Source organism: Narcine bancroftii, chromosome 5 (assembly GCF_036971445.1).
Source record: "Narcine bancroftii isolate sNarBan1 chromosome 5, sNarBan1.hap1, whole genome shotgun sequence".
NCBI classification, from domain to species: Eukaryota; Metazoa; Chordata; class Chondrichthyes; order Torpediniformes; family Narcinidae; genus Narcine; species Narcine bancroftii.
The window spans coordinates 93,827,221-93,848,170 of record NC_091473.1 but is presented as its reverse complement, the minus strand read 5'-3'; the positions used below and the strand labels follow the sequence as shown (position 1 = coordinate 93,848,170).

Genomic DNA, 20,950 nt, shown 5'->3' with positions numbered 1-20,950 from the left:
ATTGAAAACAATTTTTGGCCAGTTAAAAAAGGTTCAGCATGAAACTGATGACATTTTATTCTCCTGTTGTAGTAATTAAATTTCTAGTATGAGATTTGTATCAATGATGTTAGCAATTGTATAATTACCTGTTTCTTGCCGTTCTGGGATTATTTTTAACTTTTCTAATTAAAACTGTCATTGTTTACTGAAACCAGATTCTTCTTTTCTTTGGTTTGGCTTCGCGGACAAAGATTTATAGAGGGGTAAAGTCCACGTCAGCTGCAGGCTCGTTTGTGGCTGCCAAGTCCGATGCGGGACAGGCAGACACGGTTGCACCGGTTGCAAGGGAAAATTGGTTGGTTGGGGTTGGGTGTTGGGTTTTTCCTCCTTTGTCTTTTGTCAGTGAGGTGGGCTCTGCGGTCTTCTTCAAAGGAGGTTGCTGCCCGCTGAACTGTGAGGCGCCAAGATGCATGGTTTGAGGCGATATCAGCCTCTATGTGGCAGGCACCAAGAGATTTAAGGCAGTTCTTGTACCTCTTCGTTGGTGCACCTCTGTCATGGTGGCCAGTGGAGAGCTCGCCATAGAACACGATCTTGGGAAGACGATGGTCCTTCACTCTGGAGACGTGACCTACCCAGCGCAGTTTGATCTTCAGCAGCGTGGATTCGATGCTGTCGGCCTCTGCCATCTCGAGTACTTCGATGTTGGAGATGAAGTCGCTCCAATGAATGTTGAGGATGGTGCGGAGACAACGCTGGTGGAAGTGTTCTAGGAGCCGTAGGTGATGCCAGTAGAGGACCCATGATTCGGAGCCAAACAGGAGCGTGGGTATGACAACGGCTCTGTATATGCTAATCTTTGTGAAGTTTTTCAGTTGGTTGTTTTTCCAGACTATTTTGTGTAGTCTTCCAAAGGCGCTATTTTCCTTGGCGAGTCTGTTGTCTATCTCATTGTCGATCCTTGCATCCGATGAATTGGTGCAGCCGAGATAGGTAAACTGGTTGACCGTTTTGAGTTTTGTGTGCCCGATGGAGATGTGGGGGGGCTGGTAGTCATGGTGGGGAGCTGGCTGATGGAGGACCTCAGTTTTCTTCAGGCTGACTTCCAGGCCAAACATTTTGGCAGTTTCCGTGAAACAGGACATCAAGCGCTGAAGAGCTGGCTCTGAATGGGCAACTAAAGCGGCATCGTCTGCAAAGAGTAGTTCACGGACAAGTTGCTCTTGTGTCTTGGTGTGAGCTTGCAGGCGCCTCAGATTGAAGAGAAATCACAGTCAAAAAACCTTTCCCGTAAGACTTTTCTCAATACTCTGCAATCTCAATAATAAGTGCTTTCCTTTAATGAAAACCCACTTTCAATGGATTGTCTACATATAACTTGCTGCAAAGGATGGGATAACTGGAGGCAATTGAGGGGGCCAAATTGGAGGGGGCATTGTAGAGTTCACTCATGATCTATTCTAAATTATCCATGCTCTTATGAGGGCCACTGTTTATGTAAGGTGAGATTTGCCAAGATGGCCACATTGCAATCTGTGATCTGCAACCTCAAGTAAAGGTTTGTGTGGATTTGTTTCAAACAAGGCCAAATTGCAGCCTCAAACATTCCATGTTTCATAAACATATCAGGCTTCCATAAATACAGACACTTATTATGCAGACAGCAGAAATTCATATTTTACAACCCACCAACTCCCACGGGTACCTGGACTACAGCTCTTCACACCCAATCCCTGTAAGGATTTCCTTCCTTTCAATTCTTCTGTCACCTTTGCATCTACTTCCAGGACCAGGTCTTCCATGCTAGATCATTAGAGATGTCCTCTTTCTTCAACCACTATCAATTCCACCTTCACCTGCATATGCTACACCTCCCACACATGTGCCTTGGCCCTCTCCACCCCTTCCCCCATAAAAGACAAGGACAGGATTCTTCTTGTCCTGACGTACCATCCCACTAGCTTCCATATCCAACATATCCTCTGACAATTCTGCCACCTGCTAGGTAATCCTACCACCAGACACATATTCTCCCCTCTCTGTCTTCTGCAGGGACTGCTCCCTCCATGATTCCTTTCTCCTCTCCTCCCTTCCCACCAATTGCCCCTTGGCTCCTATTCCTGTGACCACAGGAGATGCTCCATGTACCCACACCTCCTCCATTGCCACCATTCAGGGCCCCAAAAAGTCCTTCCAAGTGAAGCAATACTTCACTTATGAATCTGCAGGTGTCATCTACAGCATCCAGTGCTCCTGGTGTGGTCTCCTCCACATTGGAGAAATTGAGCACAAACTGGGAAATCACTTCATTAAGCACCTCAGCTATGTGCATCGCGATAGCGTGCATTTCCCAGTTGCCACTCATTTCAATTCACTTTCCCTTGCTAACATGTCTGTCCATCGTCTCTTGATCTGGCAGACTTGTGCAACCAGCAAACTGGAGAAAAATCACCTCAACTTTTGTCTGAGTACCCTCCAACCAGATGACATTAATATTAATTTATCTAGATTCTGTTACAACCCGACACCCACTAGCTATGTCTCCCTCCCTCTCACTCCCATTTTCCCTCTGTTTCCTTTTACAGAGCAAAAATCAATTCTCACTTTTCTTCTCATCATACCTGTTGGTTTGTACTCCTCCCCCTTTCTTTCTCCAGCCTTGAGGAAAGGCTCAGATCTGAATCATCAGTAATATATTTTTACTCTCAATGGACTCTGCGACCAGCTGAGTTCCTCCAGCATTTCTACCTTTTGATTTCTTTTTTTTTGGAATATTTTATTTTGATTTTTTTTCCCAAAAATATACAAAATAATATCTTCAGTATCACAATATATTTAACTTTTCTTACAAACATCAAAACCAAAACATTCCCTCCCTCCTTCACCACTTCTATAAGTACAGATCCACACACTGTCAGAGCTTACATATCTTTTGGATATATAGAATACAGTTGAGGAAATCACTTTTAGCTATGTATAATATCAGCATTTATCTTTCTGTTATTATGTTTGGAACCCTATGGGGTCCAGGTATGGCTGCCATACCTGCCATATGGCTGCCAGATCTTTATTTGGGGGAGTGCCACGTGATGACGTGCGGTTAGACTGATAATCCCTACTCTCCTCGTAAAAGTTGAGAAAAAGTGACAAAAAATGTTATAGAAGTTACAGAAAATATATGAAAGAGTTGTCTGAAGACAATTAGAAGACATTAACAATACCACCAAATAAGAACAAAGAACTTACTACTGTACAAGAAACCGAACAAGGAAATGAACTAGAAAAGGAAGAGATGCCTACCTTAAGAAAGGATTCTGGACCTGTCTGCAAGGTAATATCCAAAGGAGAGAGGCCAGAAACCAGGGAGACCTTGGACTCTGCTGCACAAGGTCTCCCCCGACGATGGCCGCCAACATCGGGTGAAGAAATGACTCTGCGTATGTGCGAGAAGTTGTGCATGTGCAGAGCACAAAAAAAGGGAGGAAATTTTTAAAAAAAGAGTCCAGGCACCCACAGCTCCAGTGATCAAGAAGAAGACCTGGAAAGACAAAGGAAAGAACAAGAATGACCTACAATCAAGAAAAAAAGCTGAAAAAGGTGCAGAAGCTTCTTTATCTTCTGGTGAATTAAAGCAAATGTTAGACTTTTTTTGACAACCATGGAAGTGTTAATTGATGAAGTAAGGAAGAATGATGATAAGATGGAAAGATTAATGCAACAAGTGGACACTAGATTTGAAATGGTAGATGGAAAAATTTTGGAAAATTTCAGCAGATGGAATAATATCAAGATTGTTGGACTTAAAGAAGGGGATGAGGGCCAAGACTTGAAGAAATGTCTGCAATGGTGGATACTGGAATCATGGGCCAGGCTGCATTTCAAGGGGATTCGTAGAACGAGCCCATAGGGCATTGAGATCTAAACCACAGCCTGACCAAAGGTCCTGTCCAATACTTGTCAGATTCCTTCAATATGAAGTAAGAGAGGAGATATTGGAGTTGGCAGCAAAACAAACTAAAGAAAGACAATCACCTTTGATTTCTAATGGAAAAAAGATTTCTTTTTATACAGATATAAGATTTTAATCTGGTTAAAGATATATTGAGGAAAAAAAAGACTATGCCTTTGCTTTGAGATATCCAGCTGTTCTGAAAGTATTAGTCCTGGGAGGAAGGAATAGATTTTTTATTGAGCCTAATGAAGCAAAGGTATATGCCGATTCGTTGCCTGCTAAAGATCAGCAGATGGTTGTAGACACCTGAATTTATTATATAACTGAGAGGTTTTGCTGTAACTGAAAACACACTATGTTTTGAGAGGGTTAAAAAGGGGAGGAAGGTTTAACCTGTACTGTGCGTGACCTAATATACTGGATAAGATTAATGGATTAAAAGGTATATTGATGTTTATAATAAGGGATGGTATAGTGTTTCAAGTGAGTTAGTGGGGACAACTACGCTATCATGGGAACTAATGTGACTAGTTTTGTATCCCATATAGATCAGGGTGATAGAGACGCTTTAACATGTGCCTCTGAGGTTTTTCTTTATTTTTTTCTTTTTTCTTCTTTGCTTATCTTTTTATTGGTTTCTAGCCTGGGCCGTTTATAGATGCAAGATATTACATGGAGAGGATTGGGTTGGTTGGGGAGATGGAGGGGGACGCTGGAGGGATACAAGTTTTAATTTAGATGTCTAATGGCAGGGAAATTGTAATTTATTAGTATTAATATTAATGGAATTCAGAATCTAATAAAGAGAAAATGGTTATTGAATTATATGAAAAAAACTAAAGTAATGTGGCTTTTATATAGGAAACTCATTTAACAGAAATAGAGCATACAAAATTAAAGAGAGGCTGGGTAGGGGAGGTATTCTCTTCATTTAATTCTAAAGCTAGAGGAGTTGCAATATTAATAAATAAAAGTTTGCCAATTGAAATGTGAGATGTAATGACTGATAGAGTGAGGAGGTATGTGATGATAAATTCCAAAATATATTCTGAATGTTGGACTTTGATGAATGTATATGCACTGAATGTAGATGATGGAAAATTTGTACATGGTGTTTTTATGCAGTTAGCTAATGCAAAAAGGAAAATAATTATGGGACAAAGGATATGAAAAATTTTATGAATGAAACTTGTGGATAGTTGGAGGAAGCTGCATCCTGATACTAGGGATTATTAATTTTATTCTTATAGGCACAAGCCTTTTTCCAATATTGAAATGTTTTTAATAGCCTCTCAACTTCAGTCAAGAGTCCATAGTATTGAATATCAAGCGAGGATATTGTCTGACCAGTCACCTTTAGTTATGTCAGTTTTATTGGAGGAGCAGCAAAATATAGTTATAGATGGAGGTTTAATGCAGCATTGTTGAAATGGAAAGATTTTTGTGATTTTATAAGGCAACAGATAACATTTTTTATGGATCTGAATGAACATCCTGTAACTAATAAGTTTGTGGTATGGAATTCTTTGAAGGCTTATTTAAGGGGACAAATAATAAGTTATGTGGTTAAGGTTAAAAAGGAATATATGTTTGAAGTTAATTCTTTGGAAAGGAAATAATAAAGATGGAAAAATAATTACAAAGTCAAGGGAATGATGAACAAAGGAAAATGTTGGACTTAAAGAAACTGAAGCTTAATACAATACAAATGTATAGAGTAGAGAGGGATATAAGACGGAACTGACAAAAATATTACAAATTGGGAGATAGAGCACATAATGTTTTAGCATGACAATTGTACACTGAACAAATATTGAGAAGAATAGTTGCTGTAAAAGAAGATTCGGGTCATCTTACCTATAAAACACAAGGTATTAACGATGTGTTTATGAAATTTTATAAGAAATTATATAGATCAGAATCTTTGAAAGATAGCGATAAAATAGATGAATATTTGTCCAAAATTACTGTGCCACAGTTAAGCATAGAAGAGAAGACAGAATTAACAAATTCATTTACAGTTACAGAATTATATGATATATTGATGTATTTACCAAACAATGGGGCTCCAGGGGAGGATGGTTTCTTTCCAAAGTTTTATAAAGAATTTAAAAAGTTTTTAATTCTGATATTTATCAGATTGTTAGATCAAATGGAAGATCTTTGGAACTTAACAGAGTTGTTTAAAACTGCATTAATAACAGTTATTTTAAAAAAAATGTATGGACAGTTTGCTTCCATTTTCTTATAGACCAATTATATTATTGAATACTATTATAAAATTTTGTCCAAATTAATAGCTAATAGATTAGATAAATGTTTACCTAAATTGTTTAATATGGACCAAACAGGTTTTATTAAAAATAGATTTGCTGATAATATTGTTAGATTTTAAAGTCTAATAGATATGGCTCAGAAAACAAAAATACCATCAGTGACCTTAGATTTAGATGCAGAAAAGGCATTTGATAGATTAGAATAGGACCATTTAATTAAAGTACTGAAGGTTTTTGGAATTCCAACAAGTTTTATAAATTGGATAAGAGCATTATATAATTCTCCAAAAGCCTAAATTGATTACAAATAGACAAATATCAAAATCCTTTTTGTTGGAAATATCATCTAGACAAGGATGTCCATTATCTCCTTTTTTATTTGCATTAACTATAGAAACTTTAGCTGAGGTGATTAGAAGTGATAATAAGATTGAGGGCTTTGAGATACATGATAAAGAACACAAAATTATTCTTTTTGCAGCTGATGTAATACTATATCTTACAAACCTTGAAATCTCATTAAAAAAAGTAAATGATCGATTGGCAGAGTATGGGTTAGTATCAGGTTACAAAGTAAATATTTATAAAAATGAAGTGATGCCAATGATTGAGACAGATTATATTCAAGTTAAGAAAAGTATAAAATTTAAATGGCAGACTGATGCAATTAAATATTTGGCAATTAATATTGATAAGAATTAAATAATTTATTTTAATTAAATTACATACCTTTATTGAGGAAAATTATTATTAAAATTATTAAAATTTATATGAGAAGATTTATTAAGATGGAAAGATTTGCCAATTACTTTAATAGGAAGAGTTAATTGTGTGAAGATGAATATCTTTCCGAGAATACAATACCTTTTTCAATCTTCACCAATTTTTATACCAATAATATTTTTTCAGGAATTAAATAAATGTGTAAGAAGATTTATTTGGAGGGACAAAATGCCTTGGGTGGCATTGGAAAAATTAACATGGAAATTTGATCAAGGGGGACTTTGATTGCTGAATTTTAAAAATTATTATAAAGTGACTCAACTGAGATTTTTGTGCTCCTGTTATCAGACCAATGAAAAGATTGCATGGGTGCAATAAATGAAATTAATAAAATAGGTGAAAGTAACATTTTATATTAGTGGCATGAGGGGTTATTAAAAGGAAAATCTGATACACCAATTTTGAAGCATATACTTTGAAGTATATTTTGAAGTATGGAATGGAGTACATGTAGAAAGAGGAATGAAGATTTATCAGTTGGCTAAAATGATATTTAATCAAAATCCTTTAATTTCTTTTATGGTTGATAACCATTAGTTTGATGCTTGATATAATTGTGGAATTTTTAAAAAATTGATTCTTTGGGATTTTTTTTAACTTTTGGTCAATTGAAAGAGAAGTATAATATACCACATAATACTATATTTTCTTATTCTTGTCTGAAATTATATATTTTTTTTAAAATAGGGAGAAATTTTTAATTGCCAGAACAAAGTTCATTTGAATATATAACAGATATGTTTATCAAAAGATTTATTACTAATATGTATATTAAATTACAAAAGACTACTCAGAAAAAGGATTTATTTAAATCTAAATATAGATGGGAGAAAGATTTAAATATACAGATTCAAGACAAAGTATGGTCAAAAATATGTTGTGAAAGTGTAACTAATACTAATTTTAGATATCAAATGGTACAATTTAATTTTTTACATCAATTATATTATACTCCTTACATATTGCATGCACTTCATTTGAATTGTTTTAGATGCAATAAAGAAGTAGGATCTTTCCTGCATGCAATCTGGCAATGTGAAAAAAGTAGATAAGTTTTGGAAGGATATAAGTATTTTATTGGAAAGAGTTTTGAGGGGGGGGGGGGGCGTGACAAGATGGTGTAGAGTCTAGATGTGCAATCTCGACCTCTCTGGCCAGACTTTTAAATACTCTTTTTTTTAACCCTTTGTTTCCAAGTTTAAATTTTTTAAATTTTAGTTTAAAGTATTAAGGAATTATTATGGCCACTAATGGTAAAAAGACTAAACCTCAAGTTCAGAAGAAGATACATTTTCGAAGTGCTGAAGACTTGGGGCCTAGACGACTTGAAGCAGCCCCAGGCTCAATTTCTTCATTGACTAAATCCCAAGGATCGCCTGTGGAGGCTGAAAAGAAAATGCATCAGGCAGCATTACAATCTGAAGAAGTCGTTTTTCTTTGCTAATGGATGAGAAGACAACAGGATGTGGGGGGAGACCAGCGGCGACTCCCTGAAGAAGTCGAGATGCCGTCGCTGGGAGTCCAGACCTGCAGTAAATCTTTTAAAATGCCTTTTGTTGAATTGCAGCAGGAGCTGAAGTTACCTTGTTCGGCCACCATGTGAGAGAGAGCAGAGCTGAGTTTTACTGAATCACAATTGAAGGCATCTATTCAAGCTGTTATAAAACCTGGAATGGATTTGTTGACATCTCAAATGAATGAGATGGTTCAAATGAATGCTGGTATGAAGGCATGTGTGAATGCATCTTATGAAGAATTTTAAAAATTTCAGACTGCTTTTTTGGACTGTAAACAACAAGTGATTTCTAACACAGAAAAAGTATTGAAGGTGGAAAAATCAGTCATAGAATTGGGAGAACGTGAGAAGGAGCTAGAAAGAAAAATAGATTATTTGGAAAATCAAAGCAGAAGGAATAATGTGAAAATTGTTGGTTTGCCAGAAGGTATAGAAGGACAAGACCCTCTTTGTTTTTTTAAAGACTGGATTCTGCAAATATTAGGGCAAGAATTTTTCTGTGGGGGATTGGCACTGGAAAGAGCCCATCGAGCTTTAAGAAGAACATCCTCGGCTGGTCAACCACTGAGACCGGTAATAATTCAATGTTTGAGTTATTTGGATAGAGAAGCAATACTTCGACTTGCAGTACAAAATGCGAGACAACGACAAATCCCATTATTGATTCAGAATAGCAGAGTCTTTTTTTTTTATCCTGATCTGAGTCAAGAGGTCATTCAACATCGACGTCAATTCAATCCAGTTAAAGAAGTTTTGTGGCGTAAAAGTTATAAGTCTACTTTTCGTTACCCTGCAGTGTTGAAGGTGTGTTATGGAGACTATCAATTTCAGTTTTTTGAAACTGATCGTGAAGCAATGATTTTTGCTGATTCATTGCCAGATATAAGAGGACAAAGATGTAGTCCATCATTATCTCCTAAAGAAAAATCTGGTTGCTCTGGAAACGGAAGAAATGGCAGAAATGGGGAAAAAATGGAATGGAAAGAGTCTACCTTCTTCTGAAATGGGATCTTTGAGATTGGAATCTTCTGGATGAAGAGAAGAATTTTTTTATTCTATTTCTTCTTTTGTTATTATGAGATTTTGATGTTACTGAATGTTTGGCTGGGGAGGGAGAGATGTGCACTAAGTTCTTTACTAGTCATCAGCCACTGGTGGGTGACCCACACCCAATTTTTGTTTAGGGGATTACTACCTTTTGGTAGTTTTTTTTTGGGGGGGGATTTTTCTTTTTTTAAATTTTTTTTAGCTTTTAATTTGTGATTTTTTTTTATCTGAGGGCCTATATACGTTGATTTGAGTTTCTATATAAAGATATTATTGCTATTTAGTAATAATAGTAGATATGTCAAAGTTGATGTTTGCTACTTTTAATGTTCGAGGATTAAATAGTACGATTAAACATAAGCAAGTCTTGGCGTATATTAAGAAAATGAAAAGTGATATTGCCTTTTTACAAGAAACACATTTGAATGTGAAGGAAAGCGTGAAATTAAAAAGGGACTGGGTTGGGCATGTATATTCTTCTTCATTTAATTCTAGAGCTAAAGGTGTAGCAATTTTGATACATAAAAATTTATCTTTTGAATTACAATCAATGGAGGAAAAGGCAGGATGTATTCTTAAATTGAATTGTAAGATTTTTAGTGAATTTTGGACTTTACTTAATATTTATGCTCCAAATGGAGATGATTAAGTATTTATTTTGGATGCATTTTTATGTTTGGGTCAGGCTAATGATAATATTTTAGTTGGTGGTGATTTTAATTGTGTTTTGGAACCTTTATTAGATAAATCTCCGAAGAAAGTTTAAAAAATCCAAGATGACAATTCAGGTTCAAGCATTGATGAAAGATCTTAATTTAGTAGATATTTGGAGACGTCTTAATCCAACAGAGAAAGATTTTTCCTTTTATTCATCTAGACATGAATCGTTTTCAAGGATTGATTTCTTTTAAGTATCTGCACATTTACAAGGGAAAATGCAACAAGTGGAATATAAAAGTAGGGTGATTTCAGATCATTCTCTGTTATATTTTACATATGAAACTTCTGAGAAAATTCAAACAGCTTCTTGTTGGAGATTTAATACAATGTTGTTAAAAAATACGGAATTTATTGATTTTTTTGAAAAAATAAATAAATCTTTTTTTGAAAGAAAATTCTAATAATGTTCAAAGTAAGTTTGTATTATGGGATGCTATGAAAGCCTATTTGAGAGGACAAATAATTAGTTATATCTCTAAAATAAAAAAAGAATCGATTAAATCAGAGTCTTGAATTAGAGAAACAGATTGATGAGGTAGAAAAAGAATTTCAGAAAGATGCTACAGAAGATCAGAAAATAGAATTATCTAGGCTGAAATTGAAATATAATACTTTGCAATCTTATAAATTTGAATGTGTGATTAATAGGACTAAACAACGGCATTACGAATGGGGAGAGAAAGCACATAAGGTATTGGCGTGGCAATTAAAGAAAGAACAGATATCGAGGACTATTAATGCTGTTAGACAGAATTCTCTTATTAATTATGAACCTTGTGAGATTAATGATGAGTTTTATTCATTTTAGAAAAAGTTATATACATCTGAAGGAAAACAGGAAATTGGATCGATTGATCTTTTTTTTATCACAGCTGAATTTACTGATATTGGAGGATGCAGATATATAAGAGTTAGAAGAACCATTTACTGATTCAGAAATTAAAATGGCTATGCTGGAAATGCCGAATGGTAAATCGGCTGGCGATGATGGATTCTCGGTTGAATTTTATAAAAAATTTTTATGATGATTTATCTACAGTGTTTGGGGATGTATTACGTCAAGTTGGAGAACATTATGAATTGCTTGAGTCTTGTTCTAGTGCTTTAATTACACTAATTCCTAAAAAAGATAGAGATCCTTTGAAAGTATTTTCATATAGACCAATTTCGTTGTTAAATGTAGATTATAAAATAATAGCTAAAATATTAGCGAATAGATTGGCTAAATTTTTACCAAAGTTGATTCATATTGATCAAACAGGTTTTATAAAGAATAGATATGATTCAGATAACATTTTGTGTGTGATTAGTTTGATTAATAGATTTTGACATTCTTTAGGTGATCCGATGGTGATATCCTTCCTTAGATGCAGAAAAAGCATTTGATAGAGTTGAATGGAATTTTTGTTTAAAGTTTTGGAAAAATTTAAGTTTGGTCCTTTTATTGGTTGGATTAGGGCTCTATATAGTAAACCGGCACCTAGAGTATTGACGAATCGTTTGATTTTGGAATCTTTTAAGTTAACTCGATCAACTCGTCCAGGTGGTCCTTTATCACCAGCTTTGTTTGCATTAGATATTGAACCTTTAGCACAGTTGATAAGACAAAATACACAGATACAAGGTATGAAAGTTTTAGATGAGGAGTATGAAATTAATTTGTTTGCTGATGATGATTTGGTGTATTTAATAAACCCAGTTCAGTCACTTTTGCATTTGAAGGAGTGTTTAATACAATATGGATGTCTTTCTGGATATAAAGTTAACTGGGAAAAAAGTGAAATATTACCAGTAAGTGAAGGAGATTATTTAGTTTATAAGAAAATTATTAATTTCAAGTGGACTGACCGAATTAAATATCTGGGTATAATTTTGAATGTTAATTATCAATCTTTATATAAGTTAAATTATGCTCCATTAATGAAAAAAATCAAAATTGATTTTATTAAATGGAAAGATTTACCTATTAATTTAGTGGGAAGGATAAATACAATTAAGATTAATATCTTTCTGTGTATACAATATCTGTTTCAATCTATCCCGTATTTACTTGATAAAATTATTTTTCGAGATTTAAATAAAATGGTTAGGGAGTTTTTATGGAGGGGTAAATTTTCGAGAGTAGCTTTGAATAAATTACCTTGGAAATATGAGTTAGGGGGATTGTGTTTACCACATTTTCAAAATTATTATGAGGCAGCCCAACTTAAATTTATTAGCTCATTGATGGATTTGGTATCACCTCCTAGTTGGGCTAAAATTGAGATGGCAAGTATTTCTGAATTTGAAATACATCAATTTTTGTTTAGGTGGAATATGAATTTGTTACAACAATATAATGTGCCTATACTAAAACATTTAATAAAGTTATGGATAAAGAAAAATAAAATGATAGGTTCTAGGGGTAAATTATTTGCTTTGACTCTGTTGTATAATAATCAACTTATTTCTTTTTCAATACATAATCAAAGTTTATTGCATTGGAGATTTAAAGGTGTGAAAAATTTGGGAGATTGTTTTAAAGAGGGTAAGTTTTTATTTTTTATTCAGAAGAGGGAAGATTTTGGTATTGATAAGAATTCTTTATTTCTTTATTATCAAATTTGATCTTTGGTAAACTGTATGTTTGGTAGAAATATGATTTTACCTAAAATCTAAATTTGAGGCGTTTCTTATGAATGTACCAGAGAAGGGGTATATTTCATTTATGTATCAAATATTACGGGATGGCATGGATAAAAAGGCTTGGGATAGATCCAAAATTAAATGGGAAATGGATATTAGTTTTATTTTTTCTGAAGAGAATTTGTTAGATATCTGTTATGATGGTGTAACTAGATTGATAAATGTACATTCTTTGGCTTGGCTTCGCAGACGAAGATTTATGGAGGGGGTAAATGTCCACGTCAGCTGCAGGCTCGTTTGTGGCTGACAAGTCCGATGCGGGACAGGCAGACACGGTTCCAGCGGTTGCAGTGGAAAATTGATTGGTTGGGGTTGGGTGTTGGGTTTTTCCTCCTTTGTCTTTTGTCAGTGAGGTGGGCTCTGCGGTCATCTTCAAAGGAGGTTGCTACCCGCCGAACTGTGAGGCGCCAAGATGTACGGTTTGAGGCGATATCAGTCCACTGGCGGAGGTCAATATGGCAGGCACCAAGAGATTTCTTTAGGCAGTCCTTGTACCTCTTCTTTGGTGCACCTCTGTCACGGTGGCCAGTGGAGAGCTCGCCATATAACACGATCTTAGGAAGGCGATGGTCCTCCATTCTGGAGACGTGACCCACCCAGCGCAGCTGGATCTTCAGCAGCGTGGACTCGATGCTGTCGGCCTCTGCCATGTCGAGTACTTCGATGTTAGGGATGAAGGCGCTCCAATGAATGTTGAGGATGGAGCGGAGACAATGCTGGTGGAAGCGTTCTAGGAGCCGTAGGTGATGCCGGTAGAGGACCCATGATTCGGAGGCGAACAGGAGTGTGGGTATGACAACGGCTCTGTAAACGCTGATCTTTGTAAGGTTTTTCAGTTGGTTGTTTTTCCAGACTCTTTTGTGTAGTCTTCCAAAGGCGCTATTTGCCTTGGCGAGTCTGTTGTCTATCTCGTCGATCCTTGCATCTGATGAAATGGTGCAGCCGAGATAGGTAAACTGGTTGACCGTTTTGAGTTTTGTGTGCCCGATGGAGATGTGGGGGGGCTGGTAGTCATGGTGGGGAGTTGGCTGATGGAGGACCTCAGTTTTCTTCAGGCTGACTTCCAGGCCAAACATTTTGGCAGTTTCTGCAAAACAGGACGTCAAGCGATGAAGAACTGGCTCTGAATGGGCAACTAAAGCGGCATCGTCTGCAAAGAGAAGTTCACGGACAAGTTTCTCTTGTGTCTTGGTGTGAGCTTGCAGGCGCCTCAGATTGAAGAGACTGCCAACTGTGTGGTATCGGATGTAAACACCGTCTTTATTGGCTTGTTTCAGCATCATGCTGAAGAAGATTGAAAAGAGGGTTGGTGCGAGAACACAGCCTTGCTTCACGCCATTGTTAATGGAGAAGGGTTCAGAGAGCTCATTGCTGTATCTGACCCTACCTTGTTGGTTTTCGTGCAGTTGGATAACCATGTTGAGGAAATTTGGGGGGCATCCGACGCACTCTAGTATTTGCCAAAGCCCTTTCCTGCTCACGATGTCGAAGGCTTTGGTGAGGTCAACAAAGGTGATGTAGAGTCCTTTGTTTTGTTCTCTGCACTTTTCTTGGAGCTGTCTGAGGGCAAACACCATGTCAGTAGTTCCTCTGTTTGCGCGAAAGCCGCACTGTGATTCTGGGAGAATATTCTCGGCGACACTAGGTATTATTCTATTTAGGAGAATCCTAGCGAAGATTTTGCCTGCAATGGAGAGCAGCGTGATTCCACTGTAGTTTGCGCAGTCTGATTTCTCGCCTTTGTTTTTGTACAGGGTGATGATGATGGCATCACGAAGGTCCTGAGGCAGTTTTCCTTGGTCCCAACAAAGCTTGAAAAACTCATGCAGTTTGACATGCAGAGTTTTGCCGCTAGCCTTCCAGACCTCTGGGGGCATTCCATCCATACCTGCTGCTTTGCCACTTTTCAGTTGTTCAATTGCCTTATATGTCTCATCCTGGGTGAGGACCTCATCCAGCTCTAGCCTTAGGGGCTGTTGAGGGAGCTGGAGCAGGGCGGAATCTTGGACTGAGCGGTTGGCACTGAAAAGAGATTGGAAGTGTTCTGACCATCGGTTGAGGATGGAGATCTTGTCACTGAGGAGGACTTTGCCGTCTGAGCTGCGCAGCGGGCTTTGCACTTGGGGTGAGGGGCCGTACACAGCCTTTAGAGCCTCGTAGAAACCCCTGAAGTCGCCAATGTCCGCGCTGAGCTGGGTTCGCTTGGTGAGGCTAGTCCACCACTCATTTTGGATCTCTCGGAGTTTGTGCTGAAGATGGCTGCATGCGCGACGGAAGGCTTGTTTCTTCTCTGGACAGAGAAGGTGGGCAGTTCACTTCTTTGCCAGCAGCTCCTGAATTTCCTGGCTGTTATCGTCGAACCAGTCCTTGTTTTTTCTGGAGGAGAAGCCCAGTACCTCTTCAATGGATTGCAGTATGGTAGTCTTCAGCTGATCCCAGAGGGTTTCAGGGGACGAGTCCGTGAGGTGGATTGCATCGTCGAGCTTTGCTTTGAGGTTTGCCTGGAAGTTTCCTCTCACTTCGTCTGACTGCAGGTTTCCAACATTGAACCTCTTTCTGGGTGCTTTACTGTTTTTGGGCTTTGGCTTGAAGTGAAGGTTGAGCTTGCAGCGAACCAGCCATTGGTCAGTGTGGCATTCCGCACTGGGCATGACCCTGGTGTGGAGCACATCTCGTTTGTCTCTTTCTCGCACCTTGACGTAGTCTAGGAGGTGCCAGTGTTTGGATCGGGGATGCATCCAGGTGGTCTTAAGGCTGTCCCTCTGCTGAAAAAGGGTGTTTGTAATGACAAGCCGCTGTTCTGCGCAGATCTCCAACAGGAGGCGCCCATTGTCTTTGCACTTGCCGTCACCATGCTTGCCCAGGATTCCTGGCCAGGTTTCTGAGTCTTTGCCGACGTGAGCGTTGAAGTCGCCAAGGATGACAACCTTGTCGGCTGTAGGGGTGCGTTGAATGAGGTTGCGCAGGTCAGTGTAGAACTTGTCCTTTTCTGCTGGTTCCGCCTGGAGGGTTGGAGCATAGACACTGATGAGGGTGATGCGATGCCTCCATATCCTCCCCCTCCATGGCAAAAAATGCTCACAAACTCAAGCTAGCATGCTGGAATATCAGAACCATGCTAGACAAGGCTGACAGCCACTGACCTGAACGTCGGTCTGCCCTAATTGCACATGATAAATGCACATTATGCAATGATTAATTACAACTTTTTACATCAATTATATTTGACACCTGAAAAATTTTAAAAGTATGGTTTTAATGATTCAGATTTGTGTTTTAAATGTGGTGATACGGTTGGAACTTCATGCTGTTTGTTCATGTATACATATACAATCTTTTTGGAAGAATATTCAATCGTTTTTAGAATATCTGTATAAGGTTAAAATAGTTTTAGATCCAACAGTATTTTTATTGGGTAGTTTGCAACCTTTGAAAGGTTTGGGATTAGATAGGTTCCAGCTTGCTTTTGTATATTTAGCATAATCCATAGCAAAAAAATATATTGCTAGTATGTGGAAAGGTACAAATATGATTGATATTAATAGATGGCATAATGAGATGAAATATTGTTGAATAATGGAAAAAATTACGTATGTTTCACATGATAATTATAATTTTTTAATTAATAAGTGGCTGTTATACTTGGAATATTTACATTTCAATTTATAATGATTAGATTTTAATATGTATATTTAATTTTTTAAAATATTCTTTCTTTTTTTCTTTTATATATATAAATGTTCATGTTTAATTGCTGTATACGTCATATATTATTTGTTTTTTTAACGAATAAATAAAGTTTAAAAAAAAGGAATGTGTTTTGAAGACGCAAAGTTTGAAGAATTCCAGAGGATTTTTATTGGAAGATATTTCCCATTTGAAGTTAGATATTTATCAAAAGAAGTTATTAAGTGTAGCAATAGCAAAGAAATCTATAGCTGTAACATGGAAATCTGGTGATATTGTGGTGTTGAATAAATGGGGAATGGAATTATTAAATTGTATATCATTAGAGAGAAAAACATATAATGTTTGAAATCACCCAGAAAAAATTTGATAAGATTTGAAACTCTATATGGATTTTATTGCTCCGAATTTACCTGCAGCGTGCACCACGCCCCCATCCAACCTGCCCTAATTAATTATGATTTAAGACTGTTATGTAAATTGCAATTAATTGATTCCTTCTTCTTTGGCTTGGGTTCGCGGATGAAGATTTATGGAGGGGTATGTCCACGTCTGCTGCAGGCACGTTGGTGACTGACAAGTCCGATGCGGGACAGGCAGGCACAGTTGCAGCGGTTGTAAGGGAAAATTGGTTGGTTGGGGTTGGGTGTTGGGTTTTTCCTCCTTTGTCTTTTGTCAGTGAGGTGGGCTTTGCGGTCTTCTTCAAAGGATGTTGCTGCCTGCCGAACTGTGAGGTGCCAAGATTCACGGTTGGAGGCGATATCAGCCCACTGGCGGTGGTCAATGTGGCAGGCACCAAGAGATTTCTTTAAGCAGTCCTTGTACCTCTTTGGTGCACCTCTGTCTCGGTGGCCAGTGGAGAGCTCGCCATAGAACACGATCTTGGGAAGGCGATGGTCCTCCATTCTGGAGACGTGACCCACCCAGCGCAGTTGGGTCTTCAGCAGCATGGATTTGATGCTTGCGGACTCTGCCAGCTCGAGTACTTCGATGTTGGTGATGAAGTCATTCCAATGAATGTTGAGGATGGAGCGGAGACAGCGCTGATGGAAGCATTCTAGGAGCCGTAGGTGATGCCAGTAGAGGACCCATGATTCGGAGCCGAACAGGAGTGTGGGTATGACAACAGCTCTGTACACGCTGATCTTTGTGTGTTTCTTCAGGTGGTTGTTTTTCCAGACTCTTTTGTGTAGTATTCCAAATGCACTATTTGCCTGGGCGAGTCTGTTGTCTATCTCTTTGTCGATCCTTGCATCTGATGAAATGGTGCAGCCGAGGTAGGTAAACTGGTTGACCATTTTGAGTTCAGTGTGCCCGATGGAGATGTGGGGGAGCTGGTGGTCATGGTGGGGAGCTGGCTGATGGAGGACCTCTGTTTTCTTCAGGCTGACTTCCAGGCCAAACATTTTGGCAGTTTCCGCAAAACAGGACGTCATGGGCTGGAGAGCTGGCTCTGAATTGGCAACTAAAGCGGCATCATCTGCAAAGAGAAGTTCACGGACAAGTTGCTCTTGTGTCTTGGTGTGAGTTTGCAGGTGCCTCAGATTGAAGAGACTGCCATCTGTGCGGTACCGGATGTAAACACCGTCTTTATTGGCTTGTTTCAGCATCATGCTGAAGAAGATAGTAAAGAGGGTTGGTGCGAGGACGCAGCCTTGCTTCACGCCGTTGTCAATGGAGAAGGGTTCAGAGAGCTCATTGCTGTATCTGACCTGACCTTGTTGGTTTTCGTGCAGTTGGATAACCATGTTGAGGAACTTGGGGGGGCATCCGAGGCGCTCTAGTATTTGCCAAAGCCCTTTCCTACTCACGGTGTCAAAGGCTTTGGTGAGGTCAACAAAGGTGATGTAGAGTCCTTTGTTTTGTTCTCTGCACTTTTCTTGGAGCTGTCTGAGGGCAAAGTCCATGTCAGTAGTTCCTCTGTTTGCGCGAAAGCCACACTGTGATTCTGGGAGGACATTTTTGGTGACACTAGGTATTATTCTATTAAGGAGAATCCTAGTAAAGATTTTGCCTGCAATGGAGAGAGCAGTCTGATTTCTCGCCTTTGTTGTTGTACAGGGTGATGATGGTGGCATCACGATGGTCCTGAGGCAGCTTTCCTTGGTCCCAGAAGAGCATGAAAAACTCATACAGTTTGGTATGCAGAGCTTTGCCGCCAGCCTTCCAGACCTCTGGGGGGGATTCCATCCATACCTGCTGCTTTGCCACTTTTCAGTTGTTCAATTGCCTTATATGTCTCTTCCCGGGTAAGGACCTCATCCAGCTCTAGCCTCAAGGGTTGTTGAGGGAGCTGGAGCAGGGCGGATTCTTGGACTGAGCGGTTGGCACTGAACAGGGATTGGAAGTGTTCTGACCATCGATTGAGGATGGAGAGCTTGTCACTGAGGAGGACTTCGCCATCTGAGCTGCGCAGAGGGCTTTGGACTTGGGGTGAGGGGCCGTACACAGCCTTTAGTGTCTCATTAAAACCCCTGAAGTCGCCAATGTCAGCGCTAAGCTGGGTTCATTTGGCGAGGCTAGTCCACCACTCATTTTGGATCTCCCGGAGTTTGCGCTGAAGGTGGCTGCATGCGAGATGGAAGGCTCGTTTTTTTTTATCTGTCCAGGAAGGCTTTGCAAGGTGAGCCTGGTGGGCAGATCGCTTCTTAGCCAGCAGCTCCTGGATTTCCTGGTTGTTTTCATCAAACCAGTCCTTGTTTTTCCTGGAAGTGAAGCCCAGTACCTCTTCAGTGGATTGCAGTATGGCCGTTTTCAGCTGATCCCAGTGGGTTTCAGGAAACGTGTCCATGAGGCAGTTTGCATCTTCGAGCCTTGCTTGGTGGTTTGCCTGGAAATTTCCTCTCACTACGTCTGACTGCAAGTTTCCAACATTGAACCTCTTTCTGGGGGCACCACTGTTCTTGCACTTTGGCTTGAAGTGAAGGTTGAACTTGCAGCGAACAAGCCGGTGGTCAGTGTGGCATTCCGCGCTGGGCATGACCCTGGTGTGGAGCACATCTCGTTTGTCTCTTCCTCGCACCAGAACGTAGTCCAGGAGGTGCCATTGTTTGGATCGGGGAAGCATCCAGGTAGCCTTCAGGCTGATTCTCTGCTGGAAAAGGGTGTTAGTAATGACAAGCCGCTGTTCTGCGCTGAGTTCCAACAGGAGGCGCCCGTTGTCATTGCACTTGCCGACATCATGCTTGCCAAGGATTCCTGGCCAGATTTCTGAGTCTTTGCCGACGCGAGTGTTGAAGTCGCCAAGGATGACAACCTTGTCGGCTGTAGGGGTGCTTTGGATGAGGTTGCGCAGATCAATGTAGAACTTGTCCTTTTCTGCTGGTTCCGCCTGAAGGGTTGGAGCATAGACTCTTTTCTTTTTTTCCTACTTCTTTGTCCATATTTATTTTATAGTCAGGTTCTTTTCTATATTTTTCAAGTGGGTGGGGGGGAGAGAAAATATATAAAAATTTTATTATTTTTGTGCCATTATTTTATCTTTTTCATGTTATGGACAAATACTGCATATGTTTTGATGCAAATGGAAAATAAAATTTTCAAAAACAAGTATTATACTTATTTTTAAATTAAATATGATTTTTTTCCATCGGTTTACAGCTGTTTATTTCCGCAGTCTATCAAGCTATAAGTAGAGGGGAATTGGACTTCCAAGTGCTTGCAATACATTTTTTTGCTTCTGCCAGTGTTCTTTTTTATAAATTTGTTGCTTATTTCAATGAAATTGTCTAGCAGACATAGCTCTGGGTCGCCCACAAAGGCCACTCTTGTTTTCCTGGTTAATTTTTTTTGTGATATCTTACCAAAATGGCCTCACCATTATGCATAACCATGTAGCATGTTGAAAAAGATATTGTAGTCTTAACATTACTTTCATTTTGCAACAATTAACCCTTCCCACTGATCTGTAAATCTCTCCATTTCTGCTAGGTTTTTTAAATCTTGTCCAAAAGAGAAACATAATTTTATTTATACAGATTCTGTAGATTATTGTCAGTTGCTATTCCAAGATATTTTATTCCACCTGTCTTCAATTTAAATTTACTTCCTTTTTTGCATTCTAATGTGTCAATGGCATTATCTCTTTTTTGTCCATATTTATTTTATAGTCAGGTTCTCTTCCATATTTTTCTAATGTTTCTTGTAATTTTTCTGATAGGTACAAAAGCAGGTAATTTGCAAATAGTCTAATTTTGTGTTCTTCTTGTTCAACTTTGGAGCCCTTTATATCCAAATCCCCTCTTTTTATCTCTGCTAGTGGTTCAGTCATTAATATAAAAAGCGCTAGGGAAACAACTCTGG

The 20,950-nt window shown here is 38.7% G+C and overlaps 1 protein-coding gene across 3 annotated transcripts in view; it reads left to right on the top strand.

Annotated features, from left to right (window-relative positions):
* The window catches only part of dnai4 (dynein axonemal intermediate chain 4), a 190,416-nt gene that overhangs the window by 62,198 nt on the left and 107,268 nt on the right, over nucleotides 1-20,950 (top strand). The gene's annotated exons all lie outside the window — the stretch shown is intronic.